Source organism: Orcinus orca, chromosome 7, assembly GCF_937001465.1.
Source record: "Orcinus orca chromosome 7, mOrcOrc1.1, whole genome shotgun sequence".
Taxonomy (NCBI): Eukaryota; Metazoa; Chordata; class Mammalia; order Artiodactyla; family Delphinidae; genus Orcinus; species Orcinus orca.
The window spans coordinates 53,282,895-53,301,023 of record NC_064565.1 but is presented as its reverse complement, the minus strand read 5'-3'; positions in this window follow the sequence as shown (position 1 = coordinate 53,301,023).

Genomic DNA, 18,129 nt, shown 5'->3' with positions numbered 1-18,129 from the left:
CTTAATTAGCTCGGCTCACAAATCTCTCTCTGAAACCAATTGATGCATAGAAGTAATCATTTGCCTCGGGGGAACACGATGCTATGTAGATAGATTGTTTTTGTTTGTGTTTTTGGCAAATGAACATTTAAAAGTGAAATTCTCTCCCACTTGATTTTGTTCACAATGTGGTCTAAGTTATATTCTGCTCTGGTTCTCATGCTGCAGGAGGTTTTTAATGCCAAACAGGATCACTGACAGCCATCTGTGCCTGGCCCCAGGCATGGACTCTCCTAGGATATGTCTATGCTCACCTGTCGGCACTGCAGGTTTAGGCTGCTAATATCATTTGAACACTTTGCATTGAAAGAAATAGGAATAAAAAGGTAGTTTTGTGTCCTGTGGGAGAGTCATTATTCTTACAACTTGCCGGGCAGCTCCTCCATTCCAACTTCTTCAAGGCTGGCTGTTGACATAACTCATGTCACATTACACTGTTTTTTAATTTTTATTTTTAAAGATGATCTAAAACTAACTTCTGATTTAAATACTTAAGAGTTAGTTGTCCCTGATACTTTTTCTCCTAATTTCCCACTAACATGCTTATGAAGACATAAGAGATAAAGCAAATCAAGACACAAAACCAATCTGTAGCTTGCAAATAATTTTTAAACAAGAAACAGAACAGTCTCAATCACCTGAAAGAAGGTGGGTGGATTCTTTCTTCTTTCAAAGTGCATCCCCTGACTCAGAAGCCTACCATCTATATCCAGCAGAGTAGGGGCCATCTCACCTCTGCATTGGTGAGTTGTAGGAGCTGGAGAGAGACTAGCCGCATCTCCATCCCCTGGGAGCTTGTGAGAAATGAGGGATCTCAGATCCTGCCCAGACCTACTCAATCAGAATCTGCATTTGAATGAGTTCTGCAGGTGATTTGTGTACTCGTCAAAGTTTGGGAAAGCACTGTTTCAAATGTTGAGACTCCCTCCCAATATGCAGTATTAAGAAATAAACATGTTGAGAAAGAAGATTATAGAAGTTGAGAATGAGAATTTTAACCAAATATGATGGTGTTCTATTTCAGCTCATGCTAACAATTTTCAAGTTAGGAAACCTGGTAAAAAATATCTTTTTTTCTCTTTACCCACAACAGAGTTGCATAGAACACTAAAATGGCTTCTTTTACTTTTTAAAATTTCCAGGGTAATTGAGTAATTAATTTATGCATATTTAAGCATTTTGAATGATGTGAGACATGACATTTTGCTGTAATTTGACAGAAACTGTGCAGTAGCAGATATCAGTCACTGATTCCATCTTAAATTCCTTTCTATCTGAGACCTCTGATTGTTAGTAGAGTTAAAAATCAGAACATACAAAATAATCTCAAATATTTAAAAATGCATAGGAGAGAAAAATATATATATATTAAAATATACCAATTGCTAATGATGATCTTCATTAGGATTCTGGATGCGTTTTTTCATTTAAATTTTCTGTATATCCCAATATTGCTATAATAAGTATGCATTACCCTACAGTCAAATTATATTACTTAAAACTTAATTCATGCAGTTTTGTTCATGCAAGAAATTGAAACTATGTAAAACCAGCAGAAAGTCTGGAAGTACACCAAAATACTATCTATACTTTTTTGTATTTTTAGTTTTTTATCAATATATAGAATATGTATTTCTTCTATAGTGTCTGCCACAACAGTTTCAATAAATGTCTATGAATGAATAAATATGGATGTAGAATTTTGGATGAATAAATGCATGGATGTAGAATTTACTCCTTCACTAATGTTAACTGTGAAGTATTTGCATTATAAATTTTTAGATGGTATCACCCATAAGGATTGAATTATGATGGTTAATTTGTACATATACAGTCAAGTCAGATTAGTAATAGAAAAGTACAGTTTTCAATGCCCACTTCCTGTTTCTTTTCTCCCAAACATCATGGCATTTTGTAAATGAATGGCTTAACTAAACTTCCACAAACTTTAGAAACATACTGTTCGATATATAGTTCCTTAAAAATCATTTACATTTAAATTAATTAGCAATTGCAGATCTCTTTAGCATGTGATATAGGTGGTAATGTTGATAGAGTCATTGAATTTTGGCCGGTAGGTATAGAGTACTGAATTCAGAGATTTTAAATATTTTTAGGTCTGGGATCCTTTATTCAATGTATTCTTAGTGGGAGCATGAAAATTAAATACAGAAGTTCTGGTTGTTTGGGGTAGGGCGAGTTCGAGTTCCTGTCTGACTCTTAATGAGGGTCCCTAGAAGCAGATTTGGGAAGTACAGTCTGAAAACCATGAACTTACAAAGCATTTGGATACTGGGTTAAAGTAGAATATTTTTTCCCCCAGGATAAAACGTGGTCCACTAAAATTTCATGTTTATTTACCATATCTATATCCATCATTTTTGTGATTTCTCTGTAGCACTGAGAGTTAGTTCCTCTTACTACTAGTGAAGAAGAAAGTTAGAGACATCCAGTGTACTGCCCAAGTTGACATTCCCCTTGAGCACCAAAGCCAGGCTTTGATCCCAAGCTGAAAGAATGCAAACCTCAAGTACTTTCAATGCAAGATGGTGCTCTACTCATTAACATAAATAGCTGACAAGTTAGTAGTTATTGTTAACTAAAGAGGCAGTACAATGTGGTACCCAAAAGTTCAAGCTCTTAAATTTGACCCCTGGGCTCAAGTCCTGCCTCTGCTGCTCACTATGACCTTAGGCAGGTGACCAGATTTCTCTGTGCCCTTGTTTCCTTGTCTGTGAAATGTGGTCATCATAATGTTCTTGTTTTAGATTAGTTTGGCATTTAAATAAATTTATATAAGAAAAGCACTCAGAACAAAGTCTACCAATAGTAAGTGCTCAATAAATTTTAGCTAATTAGAGTCCTTAGAGTAGCCAAGAATGACACTAGGCATTTTATATGTACTATTTATATTTAATCTTTACCACAAAGGAATGATATATGTTTTGTTTTAAATTCTAATTTTATAAAAGAAAAACCAAAAACTCAACAAGTATAAGAACTCTGTAAGGATAGGTCATGATTCTGGAATTTTGGTCCAAATCTCTCTAACTCGAAAACCAATGCTCTTAATTATTTAAAAAAAAAAAATCAACGGTAACTGGCTTTTAAAATGATAAAAGTTTCATTGTATTATTTTCTCAAAAAAACAGTGAGTAACAATAATTCTTGGATTCAGTTAATCTTATTCCTCTAATGATTCTAAAGTATATGCTTCCATTTGTTTATATAATAGCCTTATAAGATATGGAATAGGTAAATATAATTCCCTACGACACCAAAAAGTTATTAAACACATGTTTATACAGAAAAGATTAGTAGTAATATCCATATTAATGCAGAGCAAAATATGTCAGAATGTAAACCTCAATGTAGAATGTGTTCTGTCTCCCTGACAATCAGTTTTTCTGCTTTGTATTTCATAGTCCTTATAGATATGCATATTTTCAGTTACTTCTTTTCTCCTGGTGCATTGCATAAAATACCTAGTAATATATAGAATAACCATTTCCCGTAATTGGTATTTCACGCCATATCATTGAAATTGATCTTTATTTCCTTTTGATGACAAAGTTATCAGAATACCCCCTACAGAGTTCACTTATGCAAAGTGTTAATTTCTCGTCACTTTTTAATTTAAACAAGGGTGGAAGAAACAGTTCAGAAGGCAGTATGTATTCTTATGACCAGCAATTATGAAATTGAAATAAAATTTTTACAGCTTATTGTAATTGGAAATGGCAGACTGTTCCCTAATAATTAGCAGTTTGTCAACTTCAAAATAATTTAGTAGAACCATGAATATCCCATGAGTGACTGTTAAATGATCTATTATGAAATGTCAGTGAACTGAGTCTACTTTCAATTGACTAATGACAGATCTAACAAAAACTAGATATTATCCCTATCTTCTCCTGAAACTTGCTACTACTTAGCAAAGTGGACCAAACTTTAATGGAGAAAACAACTGGTCTACTCTTTCACCAAAGAAGTTGTCCTTTTCGTTTGGGATTGAGGCATGTTTCCTTTATTGCAAAGGGCATTTCATATTGAGGCTGTCATTTATATTGATGTTCTTTTTTCAAAATGACACCTCCATGTAATTTTTTTCTGCAGAAAAATTAGACTTCAGTGTTCAGGGTCATTGGTAAGAGGTCTTTCAGTGATTCAAAATTCATTTAAAATTTTAGGAAGAAGGGGGGAAAAAAACAAAACAAAAACTCCCCAAGAGAAGTAATATGTACTTTACTTGGAAGACCTAGTGCATTTTAAATGGGCTTACCAAATAGAAGACAGTATTTTTCCTTTGCCAATTTAATAACAACACATGGGAATTTCTTTCTCTAGAATTTTGTGAAAACTTACAATTATCGTAGGACTGAGTGGGGTTTGTTTGCTTCCCACAAAAGCAGAGATGATTTTTATTGACCAATCTTTGATCCGAGAGATTAAAGAAAGTACTGCATGAGCAGCGAGAAGGATAACACCACGGGGGTCAATAGGCTTTACTGCTATTGGAAATGAAAGTGAATCATTCCATTGGGAGATAGGGTAATTTAGCATTCTTACTGGGAACTCAAGACTCTTTTCTTTTTCTCCCTCTTCTGGAAAAAAAATATTCAACTTATGAATAGGTTTCTCCATGACTTAATACCACAGCCACACATGAGGTCATTTGGAGGGCACTAGATTCACCAACATAATTCTGCACAATGCTTTTTAGCCCAAATGGCCTGGCTGTCACATTCTCACACCCTTGATTGAAATGTCCCTAGTAGACTTTTGGAATGCAGTCTGAAGGCTTAGTGACTCAATATTTTCACAGTGAATACATTTCCAATCTCATAGGAAGTTGCCACTAACTATTGCAGAGGTTATGTCTCTTTCAGTTTTCCTCTGAAAGACTGTAAATGGAGTAAAATTCAAGTTTAGCTGAGTTTTGAGAAAACAGGATATCATAAATCTACACTGCCATTATTTACCATTATAATATAGTTCTCTTCAAGACAAAACTATCCAGCCTACCATCTTTGAACTGATAGTCTCTATAAAATAGTTTTTTCCTATTCCCATAAATAGAATGATTGTTTTTTTCCCTTTCTTTTTACTATGAACCAGGGAATAAGGATTGGAAGTATAACATCTGGTATGATTGTGACTGGTGATAATGTTGAAATACCATTGTTTATAGAATATTCACCAAGACTCCTGAGGCCTGAGAAAATGTTCACATTATGCTTCTTTGTTTCTTTGAAATATTGCCAAAGAAATTTCATTGAGTTATCTGGTTGTATTTCTCTTCCAATTTGCTAAAGATGTATTTAAGGCTCTGGGCAATTTATTTTAAATTTTGACTGATTGTTTTTAACAGAGTTCTCATTTAAAATGTCCATATTCTTCTCTCTATAAACGTTCTTGGATGTAAGACAGGTGTCTTGTAGTGATATCAGTAACTTGCCACCCAGAGCTATCCGATTCTGGTCCCTTTGGTTTCTAAAGCTGATTTAGCATTGGGGTTACATTGACAAAATTAAAATTTATGATCAAAACTACTCTCAGTTTCCTCTCATTTGAAGGCAGCTGTCGATTTTGCTTTTCTTAGCAAGAGTACAGAACTAAATTCTACATACTGTGCCTCTCCCTTATCAGATCATTCCATTCCAGTTTAAAATTTTGATTAACAGGAGTGTAATTCTCTTCTTCTTGGGGGGAAAATCACATTTATTAATATTAACAGGGACATACTGCTGTAAGTTTACATGATGGAATATGATTGCCCCTCAATTTTGCTAGCATGCCTTTTTATACTTATTCATCTAGAGTCTTCTCATAGTATTCAGAAAATTGCTCTTGGCCATACCAAATGGTGTCCAAGTGGATAGAAATAGTGCATACTTGTTTTCAAAGCATTCACTTTGGTTGTTAGTAAGAAGCTGTGCAATGACTAACTTACTAACTTACAAGATTCTTCATTAAATGTTATTAATGTATTGAATTTTGACCAATGCCTTATAATTAAAATTAATAGGAAATAATAAGTGATTCAGGAGACTGATGATTTTTTCTAAACTAAACATTGATTCATCTGTGACCTGAGGCAAATCAATCAATTTGAACCAGGTATATGTAAAGGAAGAACCTTTTATTTTGAAGAGAGACCTGAGTGATATTTTACTGGAAGTCACAAAAGATTTCTCATTCTTAAACTGGGCAACTTTTGATTCCACCATTAGTGTGGAAGAATGTCACTGTTAGTCTAAAGTACCTAGTAGCTCTGTCTAACTATGTGATCTGGGCTCAAATCAATTACTGTTGCATGCCTAATATAAGTGCCAAGGGTTAGTATGGAGTTAATTTTAGTGCTATAGATCCTGTTGAGTTCTGTATGCTAAAGTATAGTACTTATAATAATTAAAATTATAACAACAATGAGAATAGCTAAGATTTATTGATTCCATACTGTATATCAATCAGACTTTGTGCTTTACATGTACCATGTCATTTGATCCTGAAGATCAACATGTGGGATAGGTATTGCTATGGACTGAATATCTGTGATCCCCAAAATTCGTGTGTGGAAATCTAATCCCCAAAGTGATGGTGTTTGAGGCCGGGCTTTTAGGAGGTAATTAGGTCGTGAGGGTGGAGACCTCATGAATCGTATTAGTCCCCTTATATGAAGAGGCCAAGAAGCTAGTTTGCTCCCTTATGACCATACGAGGATACCAAGAAAAGCTGTCAGTCTGCAACCCAGAAGAAGGCCCTCACCAGAACCTGATTATGCTGGAACATGGACTTGAAGTCCCCAGATCAGTGAGAAATAAATATTTGTTGTTTAAGCCACCCAATCTATGGTTATTTGTTATAGCAGCCCAAACTGACTGAGACAGGTATAAATATCATTTCTATTTTATGGTTAAGGACACCATATAATACTAAACATGCTCAGAACTGGGATTTAAATTCTTATCTAAATGTCTCTAGATTCCACTTTAAAAACCATTCTGGGTTTCCATGCTGAACTCCTGGAGCCTCAGGACCCCAGGAGCTGCTCTCAGGGGGTCAGGGAGAGGCCAGCAGGTAAGAAGGTTCACGGTTCCCTCCTCTGCACCAATCAGAGCATCTCTCCTTTTACCTGGTTTACAAATGGGGCTGTGCATATGTTTTTGATGACAAGAATGATTTTGCTGCCAAAACATGTAGGGTAACCCCTGCTGACACATGCCTGGGGAGGCGGTGGGGGAGACCAGGAAAGCTGTCTACACCTGGGAAAGGGGGGACCTTGTGTACAGACACCCGCTTCCTGATTCTAAGGGCTCCGCATCCTCTCTCTGCCCTCACTGTCCCCTTCCCGAAATGCTGACTGGTCCTCTTCTGCAGAGTCTCTGATCCCCAAGTTGGCTCTGGCTTCCCACAGAGTGACTCAGGGGTGTCCGAGGCTGGGTGACTGAATGGGGTGAGGGCACAAACCCAGTCAGGATGGGCAGGGGTGCTTTCCACACCACATACCAGGTTTGGGGCTAAGAGTAAAAGATTTGGGGAGAGGCTGAGTCAAGATGGCGGTGTGGGAAGGTGCAGAGTTAGCATCTCCCTACAACTAGGGCACCTGCTGGCCACTGGTGGGGGACTCTGGTGCCCAAAGAGATGGGAGGGACCCCAGAATGAACTGGTAGGATGTAGGGGGACTGAGGGTGGAAGAGAAGTGGAGACCAGACAGGATCAGCACCCCTGAGGCCGGGGATATCAGGAGAGGCAGGTGGGAGGGGCCATCCAGGAGAAGGGGGAGAGGAGCGGAGGGCAATTTCCCTGACCACTGGGGCCCAGGGAGCCTGCTGAGCTCCCAGGCTGATCCCCTGCCCTCCAAAGCCCCCTCCAGGTCACGTGGGTCCTTGTGGGGCATAGGAAGGAGGCCAAGGGGAGAACAGGAGAGGCAGGCAGGAGGGGAGCTCCGGGAGGAGCAGGAGAGGAATGGAGGGTGATTGCCCCACCCACTCATGTACCAGGAGCCTGCTGAGCTCCCAGGCCAATCCCCTGCCCTCCACACCCCCTTCAGGTTGCGTGGATCCTTGGGGGCATAGGAGGGAGGCCGGGGAGATGAGGAGAGGCAGGCAGGAGGGGCCCTCCCAGACCCCAAATCGGAGGAGCAGGAGAGGAGAGGAGAGCATTTGCCCTGCCCACTCGAGGCCAGGAAGCCTGCTGAGCTCCCAGATGAGGTCCCGTGCCCTCTGAGACCAGGGGTGGGGGGCATGCCTGGGCCCCTTCTGTCCCTTGAGCCTAAGCCCCACCCCCCACAGGCCACAGGGCATTTTCCAGCCCTGTGGGTCCTCAGCATTGGCCCTGCCCACCCCCCAAACCTCACCCTTGCTTAGGCCCAACTCTCCAGAGCCAAGGCCTCCCCACCATCTTGTTTTTTGTTCTTGTCCCTCCTCTTTTTTACTATTGTGGTACTGATACACCTTCTGCTTGTTGATTCATCTGTATTTTATTTTTACATTCTTTCTAACATATCTGTTAGTTGCCTAGTCTAATTTTATTTTTTTTTATTTATTTATTTATTTATTTATTTTTTTGCCACCCCATGCGGCTGGCAGGATCTTGGTTCGCAAGCCCAGGGTCGAGCAGAAGCTCCTGCAGTGGAAGCTCTGAGTCCGAACCACTGGACTAACAGAGAACTTCAGACCCCAGGGAATATTCATTGGAGTGAGACCTCACAGAGGTCCTCATCTCAGCACCAAGACCCAACTCTACCCAATAGCCTACAGACTCCAGTGTTGGAAACCTCAGGCCAAACAACCAGTAAAAAAGGAACACAAACCCACTCATAAAAAAAAAAGAAAAATGAAACACCAAAAAAATATGTCACAGATGAAGGAGCAAGGTAAAAACCTACAACACCAAATAAATGAAGAGGAAATAGGCAATCTACCTGAAAAAGAATTCAGAGTAATGATAGTAAAGATGATCCAGAATCTTGGAAATAGAATGGAAGCATGGATTGAGAAAATACAAGAAATGTTTAACAAGATCTAGAAGAACTAAAGAACAAACAGACATGAGCAACACAATACCTGAAATGAAAAATACACTAGAAGGAATCAATAACAGAATAACTAAGGCAGAAGAACGAATAAGTGAGCTGGAAGAAAAAATGGTGGAAATAACTGCCAAGGAGCAGAATAAAGAAAAAAGAATGAAAAGAATTGAAGACAATCTCAGAGACTTCTGTACAACACTAAACGCACCAACATTCGAATTATAGGGGTCCCAGAAGGAGAGAAAAAGAAAGGGTCTGAGAAAATATTTTAAGAGGTTATAGTTGAAAATTTCCCTAACATGGGAAAGGAAATAGTCACCCAAGTCCAGGAAGCACAGAGAGTCCCATACAGGATAAACCCTAGGAAAAACTCACCAAGACACATATTAATCAAACTAACAAAAATTAAATTCAAAGAAAAAATATTAAAAGCAGCAAGGGAAAAAAAAAATAACATACAAAGGAATCCCCATAAAGTTATCAGCTGATTTTTCAGTGGGAACTCTGCAGGGCAGAAAGGAGTGGCAGGATATACTTAAAGTGATGAAAGAGAAAAACCTACAAACAAGATAACCCTACCCAACAAGGATCTCATTCAGATTCGATGGAGAAGTCAAAAGCTTTACAGACAAGCAAAAGCTAAGAGAATTCAGCACCACCAAACCGGCTTTACAACAAATGCTAAAGAAACTTCTCTAAGCAGGAAACACAAGAGAAGAAAAAGACCCACAAAAACAAACCTAAAACAATTAAGAAAATGGTAATAGGAACATAAATATCAGTAATAACCTTGAATGTAAATGGATTAAATGCCCCAACCAAAAGACATAGACTGGCTGAATGGATACAAAAACAAGACCCATATATATGCTGTCTAAAAGAGACCCACTTCAGACCAAGGGACACATACAGACTGAAGGTGAGGGATGGAAAAAGATATTCCATGCAAATGGAAATCAAAAGAAAGCTGGAGTCGTAATACTTGTATCTGATAAAATAGACTTTAAAGACGAGACAAAGAAGGAAAGGAAAAGAAGAAAACAATAGCAAAGATCAATAAAACTAAAAGCTGGTTCTTTGAGAAGATAAACAAAATTGATAAACCCTTAGCCAGACTCATCAAGAAAAAAAGGCAGAGGACGCAAATCAATAAAATTAGAAATAAAAAGGAGAAATCACAACTGACACCACAGAAATACAAAGGATTATAAGAGACTACTACAAACAACTAGATGTTTATAAAATGGACAACCACAAAGAAATGGACAAATTCCTGGAAAGGTACAATTTTCCAAGACTGAACCAGGAAGAATTAGAAAATATAAACAGACCTATCACAAGTAATGAAATTGAAACCATAATTAAAAATCTTCCAACAAACAGAAGTCCAGGACCAGATTTCACAGGCAAATTCTGTCAAACATTTAGAGAAGAGCTAACACCCATCCTTCTCAAACTATTCCAAAAAATTGCAGAGGAAGAAACACTCCCAAATTGATTCTATGAAGCCACCATCACCCTGATACCAAAACCAGAAAATGATATCACAAAAATAGAAGCTTATAGACCAATATCACTATTGAAGATAGATGCAAAAATCCTGAACAAAATAATAGCAAACAGACTCCAACGCACATTAAAAGGATCATACACCATGATCAAGTGGAATTTATCCCAAGGATGCAAGGATTCTTCAATGTACACAAATCAATCAGTGTGATATACCACATTAACAAATTAAGGAATAAAAACCATATGATCATCTCAATAGATGCAGAAAAAGCTTTTGGCAAAATTCAACACCTATTTTTGATAAAAACTCTTCAGAAAATGGGCATAGAAGGAACTGACCTCAACATAATAAAGGCCGTATATGACAAACCCACAGCAAGCATCATGCTCACTGATGAAAAACTGAAAGCATTTCCACTAAGATCAGGAACAAGACAAGGATGTCCACTCTCGCCACTCTTAATTCAACATAGTTTTGGAAGTCCTAGCCACGGCAATCAGAGAGGAAAAAGAAGGAATCCAAATTGGAAAAGAAGAAGTAAACTGTCACTCTATGCTGATGACATGACACTACACACAGAAAATCCTAAAGATGCCACCAGAAAACTACTAGAACTAATCAATGAATTTGGTAAGTTTTCAGGATACAAAATTAATGCACAGAAATCTCTGGCATTCCTATACACCAACAACAAAAAATCAGAGAAGTTAAGGAAACACTCCCATTTGCCATTGCAACAAAAAGAATAAAATACCCAGGAGTAAACCTGCCTAAGGAGGAAAAGACTTGTACTCAGAAGACTATAAAACACTGATGAAAGAAATCAAAGGTGACGTAAACAGATGGAGAAATATACCATGTTCTTGGATTGGAAGAATCAATATTGTGAAAACGACTATACTACCCAAAGCAATCTACAGATTCACAGTGCAATCTCTATCAAACTACCAATGGCATTCTTCACAGAGCTAGAACAAAAAATCTTACAATTCGTATGGAAACACAGAAGACCACGAATAGCCAAAGCAATCTTGAGAAAGAAAAATGGAGTTGGAGGAATCAGGCTCCCTGACTTCAAACTATACCACAAAGCTACAGTAATCAAGACAGTATGGTACTGGCACAAAAACAGAAATATAGATCAATGGTACAGGATAGAATGCTCAGAGATAAACCCACACACATATAGGCCCCTAATTTATGACAGAGGTGGCAAGAACATACAATGGAGAAAAGACAGCCTCTTCAATAAGTGGTGCTGGGAAAACTGGACAGCTACATGTAAAAGAATGAAATTAGAACACTCCCTAACACCATACACAGAAATAAACTCAAAAGGGATTCAGGACTTAAATGTAAGACCAGACACTATAAAACTTTTAGAGGAAAACATAGGAAAAACACTCCTTGACATAAACCACAGCAAGATACTTTTTGACCCACTTCCTTGAGTAACAGAAATAAAAACAAAAACAAATGGGACTTAATTAAACTTAAAAGCTTTTGCACAGCAAAGGAAACCATAAGCAAGACAAAAAGACAACCCTCAGAATGGGAGAAAATATTTGCAAATGAAACAACAGACAATGGATTAATCTCCAAAATATATAAACAGCTCACGGAGCTCAATATCAAAACAACAAACAATCCAGTTAAAAAATGGGTGGCAGGGCTTCCCTGGTGGCGCAGTGGTTGAGGGTCCGCCTGCCGATGCAGGGGACATGGGTTCATGCCCCGGTCCGGGAGGATCCCACATGCCGCGGAGCGGCTGGGCCCATGAGCCATGGCCACTGAGCCTGCGCATCCGGGACCTGTGCTCCGCAACGGGAGAGGCCACAACAGTGAGAGGCCCGCATACCGCAAAAAAAAAAAAAAAAAAAGGGTGGCAGACCTAAATAGACATTTCACCAAGGAAGACATACAGATGCCCAAGAGGCACATGAAAAAAGATGCTCAACATCACTAATTATTAGAGAATGCAAATCAGAACTACAGTGAGGTATCACCTCACACTGGTCAGAATGGCCATTATCAAAAAATCTAGAAACCGTAAATCCTGGAGAGGGTGTAGTGAAAAGGGAACCCTCCTACACTGTTGCTGGGAATGTAAATTGATACAACCACTATGGAAAACAGTATGGAGATTCCTTAAAAAACTAAAAATAGAACTACCATATGACCTAGCAATCCCACTACTGGGTATATACCCTGAGAAAACCATAATTTAAAAAGAGACATGCACCACAATGTTCATAGCAGCAATATTTACAATAGCCAGGACATGGAACCAACCTAAATGTCCATTGACAGATGAATGGATAAAGAAGATGTGGCACATATATACAATGGAATATTACTCAGCCATAAAAAGAAACGAAATTGAGATATTTGTAGTGAGGTGGATGGATCTAGAGTCTGTCATACAGAGTGAAGTAAGTCAGAAAGAGAAAAACATATACCGTATGCTAACACATATATATGAAACCTAAAAAAGAAAAAAAAATGCTACTGATGAACCTCATTGCAGGGCAGGAATAAAGAGGTAGACTTAGAGAATGGACTTGATGACATGGGGTGGGAGGGTGATGCTGGGGCGAAGTGAGAGTAGCATCCACATATATACACTACGAAATATAAAATAGTTGTCTGGTGGGAATCAGCAGCATAGCACAGGTAGATCGGCTCAGTGCTTTGCGATGAGGGGTGGGATAGGGAGGATGGGAGGGAGGCTCAAGAGGGAGGGGATATGGGGACGTGTATGCATATGGCCGATTTTCTTTGTTGTACAACAGAAACTAACACAGTCCTGTGAAGCAATTATACTCCAATAAAGATCTATTTAAAAAAAATTCTGCTTTGACTTTTATATATTTCTCCCCTTGACTTTTGTATATTCACATAGTCCGCAATTGTGTATAATCTCTATTGATTTCTCAAAACCACATTTTGGTCACCAAATTTCGTCGTGGTGGTGTTTGCCAGCCAATTATATCTGAAAGCTTATTAAGACCTCTACTAAATAATAATTGCCAAATGTCTATTTCCACTACTTTTCCCTCACAGGGCCATTCTTTTCTGTGTCTTGTAGTGAATAAGATTTGGGGCTTTAAAATACAGAGACCTAAGTTCAAATCCTTGCCCTACTACCTACTAGCTGCTAAGCCATTAATGCTAAGCAATCCTGAGCAAGTAGCGTAATATCTTTCCTCAATTACCGTGTTTGGAAATAGGACTAATGCTACTTGCCAAATAGAGCTATTATTAAGATTAAATGAAATATGGTATAAATATGCTTATCATACAGTTTTTGGCACTTAAATATCAATTGTTTTAATTTTTATTGTTATGAGATATAGAGATAAGACAAGGTCTTTGTCACAAAAATTGAGATGATGGGGTCAGTGAGCATGGTTTGCACTTCTAAAGACTCACAGAAGTCTTAAGTGAAAGGAGCAATAATTCTTCTCTGGCTACTGAAACTGCTAGGGGGAAGTCCTGGTCCTGTTCCCTTTTTACACTACAGAACCTGCCTTGCACCTTGGCTGTTAATGAGAATAGTGTTCTATTTCAGAGGACCCCAGCTCATTTCCAATTGTTCGGTTTCTTTGCATCACCATAGTAAAATGCGATAGTAGTTTATAGAGGACAGGGTGTTTTGAACATTTGCTTGTTCCCTATTTTTACTCTATATAAAATAAACATTCCACATTATTAAATGAAAAATGGCGACTATATTGATTGATTCATTTCCCTTAGGGGTTTTTTCTAAGGATCAGAAACTTCAGCCTTGATCTCAGTATGCGTATCTACTATCTCTGTCATGTTATAATTTAATTCCATAATTGTGTTTTGAACTAGGTATTTCTCAACTTTGGCATTTTACAAAGCAAAAAAAAAATAAAGTAATAAATTGAGGGGGGGTTGTGCTTTTTTTTTAAAGGTGCACCTGTGGCATTTTCAAGAAAGGCAGGTGCTTTTGATATGAACATGAAAAGTTTCCCTCTTTAGAAGATTCAGGCCAGTTTCTGAATTTTACTATCTCAGGGAACTATTTACAATTACTTCCCTGACATAAGCAACTTGAAGAATAAAGAACAATTTTATAGTCAATTGATGTCATTTTTAAAGCTTTTCTTCTTTTCTTCTCTTTTCTCCAAGATTTGATCTTACAATTATTGTTTGAGTACAGGAGATGCACAAATAAATTAAAATTTTTTGCATTAAAATATAAAAAGCAAGAATAGTATGCTACACGTAGCTTCAAATTTTCTCTAATCTTTTCTATGGTTCAGTACCGGTAGGAATGATGTAGGTGATATTATTCAGTTTCTACAACTACTGAGAAGAAATTACTTTTCAGGGAAAATGTATACTTTTATAAAAATAAGACTCCAGTTCATGTAGAGCCTTTGTAGAGTTAGAACTTCCATTGCTGAATTTCATTTGGAAGATCCCAGGAGTATATTATACTTATTTTATCTGCTTCTGAATGATGAAAGACTAAGTTGAATCTACTTGTGGTTAAACTTCAGTTTATGGATATAATATTATCCTGTTAGTAATGAAACTTTGTATGATTTTGGCTGATTAATAGTCTGAGAAATGGGAATATTATTAAAATTCTTATAGCCAAATGTAAGAAAAACTGCTTTAAGCTCATGGAGAATCAAGTTTTTCTATTGAATGCAATGCAGTTCTCACGCTAATTACCTGAAATTAGCATAGACTTCACAGCTTGAGGGCACTATCCTCCACAAGACACCTCAGTTTAGACACCAGTCATACTCTCCCGGGTGCACAGGTTACCTTTGCTTCTGAACAACTGGCTACATAAGCAAGGGGTTCCCATTACCTTTCACCTTCAGTTATTCACTGGAATAATTCACAGAACTCAGGAAAGTGCTATACTTATGATTACGTTACCAGGTTGGCGTGCATTGTGTCAAATAGCTTCAGCCAAGGAGGTGAGCGGAAGACCCGGACCAGCAATCTTGGTCCTCCTGATAGCAAGCGAAGAATTGCAGACTACCACTTCGGGCTTAAGCACAAAGCAAAGTTTGTGTAAAGCATAGTTACACTCTCAGAGAGAGAGAACGGGCTGTTTCTGCGAGGCGAAAGCAGCTTTCCTGTACAGGCTTAATGGTGTTTTTAAGGAGCATTGTGTGGGCAGGAGGGGTGAGTGACAGGGGATCATTATTTGATTGACAGTCCCGAGCTATGTAACAAGTTCACTATTGCGCATGCTTTCACCCTAGATTCGCTAAGAAACACCCACGGTGTGTGTGGGGGGGTCAAAACCACCTGTAGATTTTATTATAATGAGAGTATAATGAGTTTGGGTTTACTATAGGTTATACACCTGTCTGGTCTGGGCATGCGCAGCCCAGGGAAGTTCTATAGTGTTACTGTGTCCCCTCTTTACCAGGATTTTTGCCCACCACACGACCATAGTTTCGCCCGTTCTGGGTGGGGTCAGGGGATGTTCCCCAGATGGTTGGGGTGTAACGTGACTCCTTGCTGCTAACGTCAGGAGAGGGTCCCCAAGTGTTTGGGGTGTGACTTGATTATTCCCCTTTTGTCCTTTCACCGCTGTCACCTTCTTGCTGCTAATGTCTGACTAAATACCTAACAATTATACTTTTATTATAAAGGACACAGGTCAGCCAAATGAAGAGATGCATAAGGAGATGTCTGGGAGAGTCTCAAATATGAAGCCTCTGTGTCCCCAGGGCCCTTCTAGTAAATCTATGGGTATCACTAGCCAGGAAGCTCACCTGAGCTTTAGTATCTAGAGTTTTTATTGGAATTTTATTAGGTAGGCATGACTGATTGAATCATTGGTCACTTGGTTGAATTCAATTTCCAGCCCCCATCCCCTCCCTGAGGCTGGGCTAATAATCATGTGGCTCAGTCCCAACCCTCTAAATCACCTGGCTGATCATTTGGTATAGCCAACCCCCATCCAGAAACTGTCTAGGGGCCCACCTTGTGAGCCACCTCATTAGCATAAACTCAGGTGTCCTTTGAGATGTCTGCTGTGAATAACAAAGACCCTCCTATCAGTGGGAAATTTTAAAGATTGAGGAGCTCTCTCTCTCTCTTTCTCTCTCAGGTACAAGGGGACAAAGACCAGACAAATTCTTTATTATACAGTTATAAAGTTTTGGAGATTGTGAGGTTTTTTGTGTACTTAAATATGCAATATATATAACAAAATACATGTATGGCATCCTACTCTTGGGAACACTGTGAAGAATCTTAGTGGGGTAAATCAAATGTGGCTTGCTTAATTCCAACTCATGCTGTCCCTACACGTGAATATCTTTCTACCACTCCTCTGTGAAGCTGTATCTCATCCCTTTCTTAACAACCTCAAGGTCCACCTCTTCCAAGAAGCCTTTTTTCTTTAGTGCACTTTGTGCTAGTGGTTTTCTTTTTCACAGTTCTACCTTTACAATGAAATGTGTCAGTGTATGTGTATTATCATTTAGCTGCTTATGCATTTCTATGGACATTTGGGTTCTGACAACTAAGAAAAACGAGAAGAAATTGGGATGTAGAGAATTAAAGTTGGTTAGACATAAAGGAAGATTCTAGATACAGGAGGGTTTTGATCCCTAGAAAGTACCAAATAACCCATGTTTTCATTTTTTTTTTTTTTTTTTTTTTTTTTGCGGTATGCGGGCCTCTCACTGTTGTTGTGGCCTCTCCCATTGCGGAGCACAGGCTCCGGACATGCAGGCTTATCGGCCATGGCTCACGGGCCCAGCCGCTCTGCGGCATGTGGGATCTTCCCGGACCGGGGCACGAACCCGTGTCCCCTGCATCTGCAGGTGGACTCTCAACCACTGCGCCACCAGGGAAGCCCCCATGTTTTCATTTTTTATACAAATTCTAGGGACATGAGGTTCTGCTCATGTTTGGCACTGGTCATGTTTCTTAGATGCAATAATATTCAAGGTAAGTGAGCTCCCGGGGACAATGCATATTAGAGGAGAGAGATAACAAGTAAACAAGCACATGGCACAAGATAATTTCAGATAGTGATGGGTGATGATATGACAAGAGACGAAGAATATGTGGGGCAGGAAGAATATGTAGCTTCAGATTGGGTGATCTCCTCTGAAGATGTGATATATTGAGCAGAATGATATGAAGGAGTCAGTCATACAGTGACCTGGGGGCACAGTGCTCCAGGCAGAGGGAACAGTAGATGCAAAGGCTCTAAGACCAGACTGCACTCAGTGTAGCTGAGGAACAAAAAAGCACAGCGTAACTTTCAGAAAGTGAAGGGGAGACAAATGTTAAATGAAGTCACAGAAGAAGGTAGAAACCAGGGCCATGGTAAGGGATAGATTTTATTCTGATTTTACTATAAAATATAAAAACTACAGAAATATAAGAAAAAATAATCCATAGCCCAATAGAAACACTAACTGTGGACAAAATACCAACTCATTTCTCTTCAGTATTTTTTTACTGCATATATAGAAGTACACATAAAAAAAAGACCGGGGGTGAAGATATAGTTTTGTGACTTGCC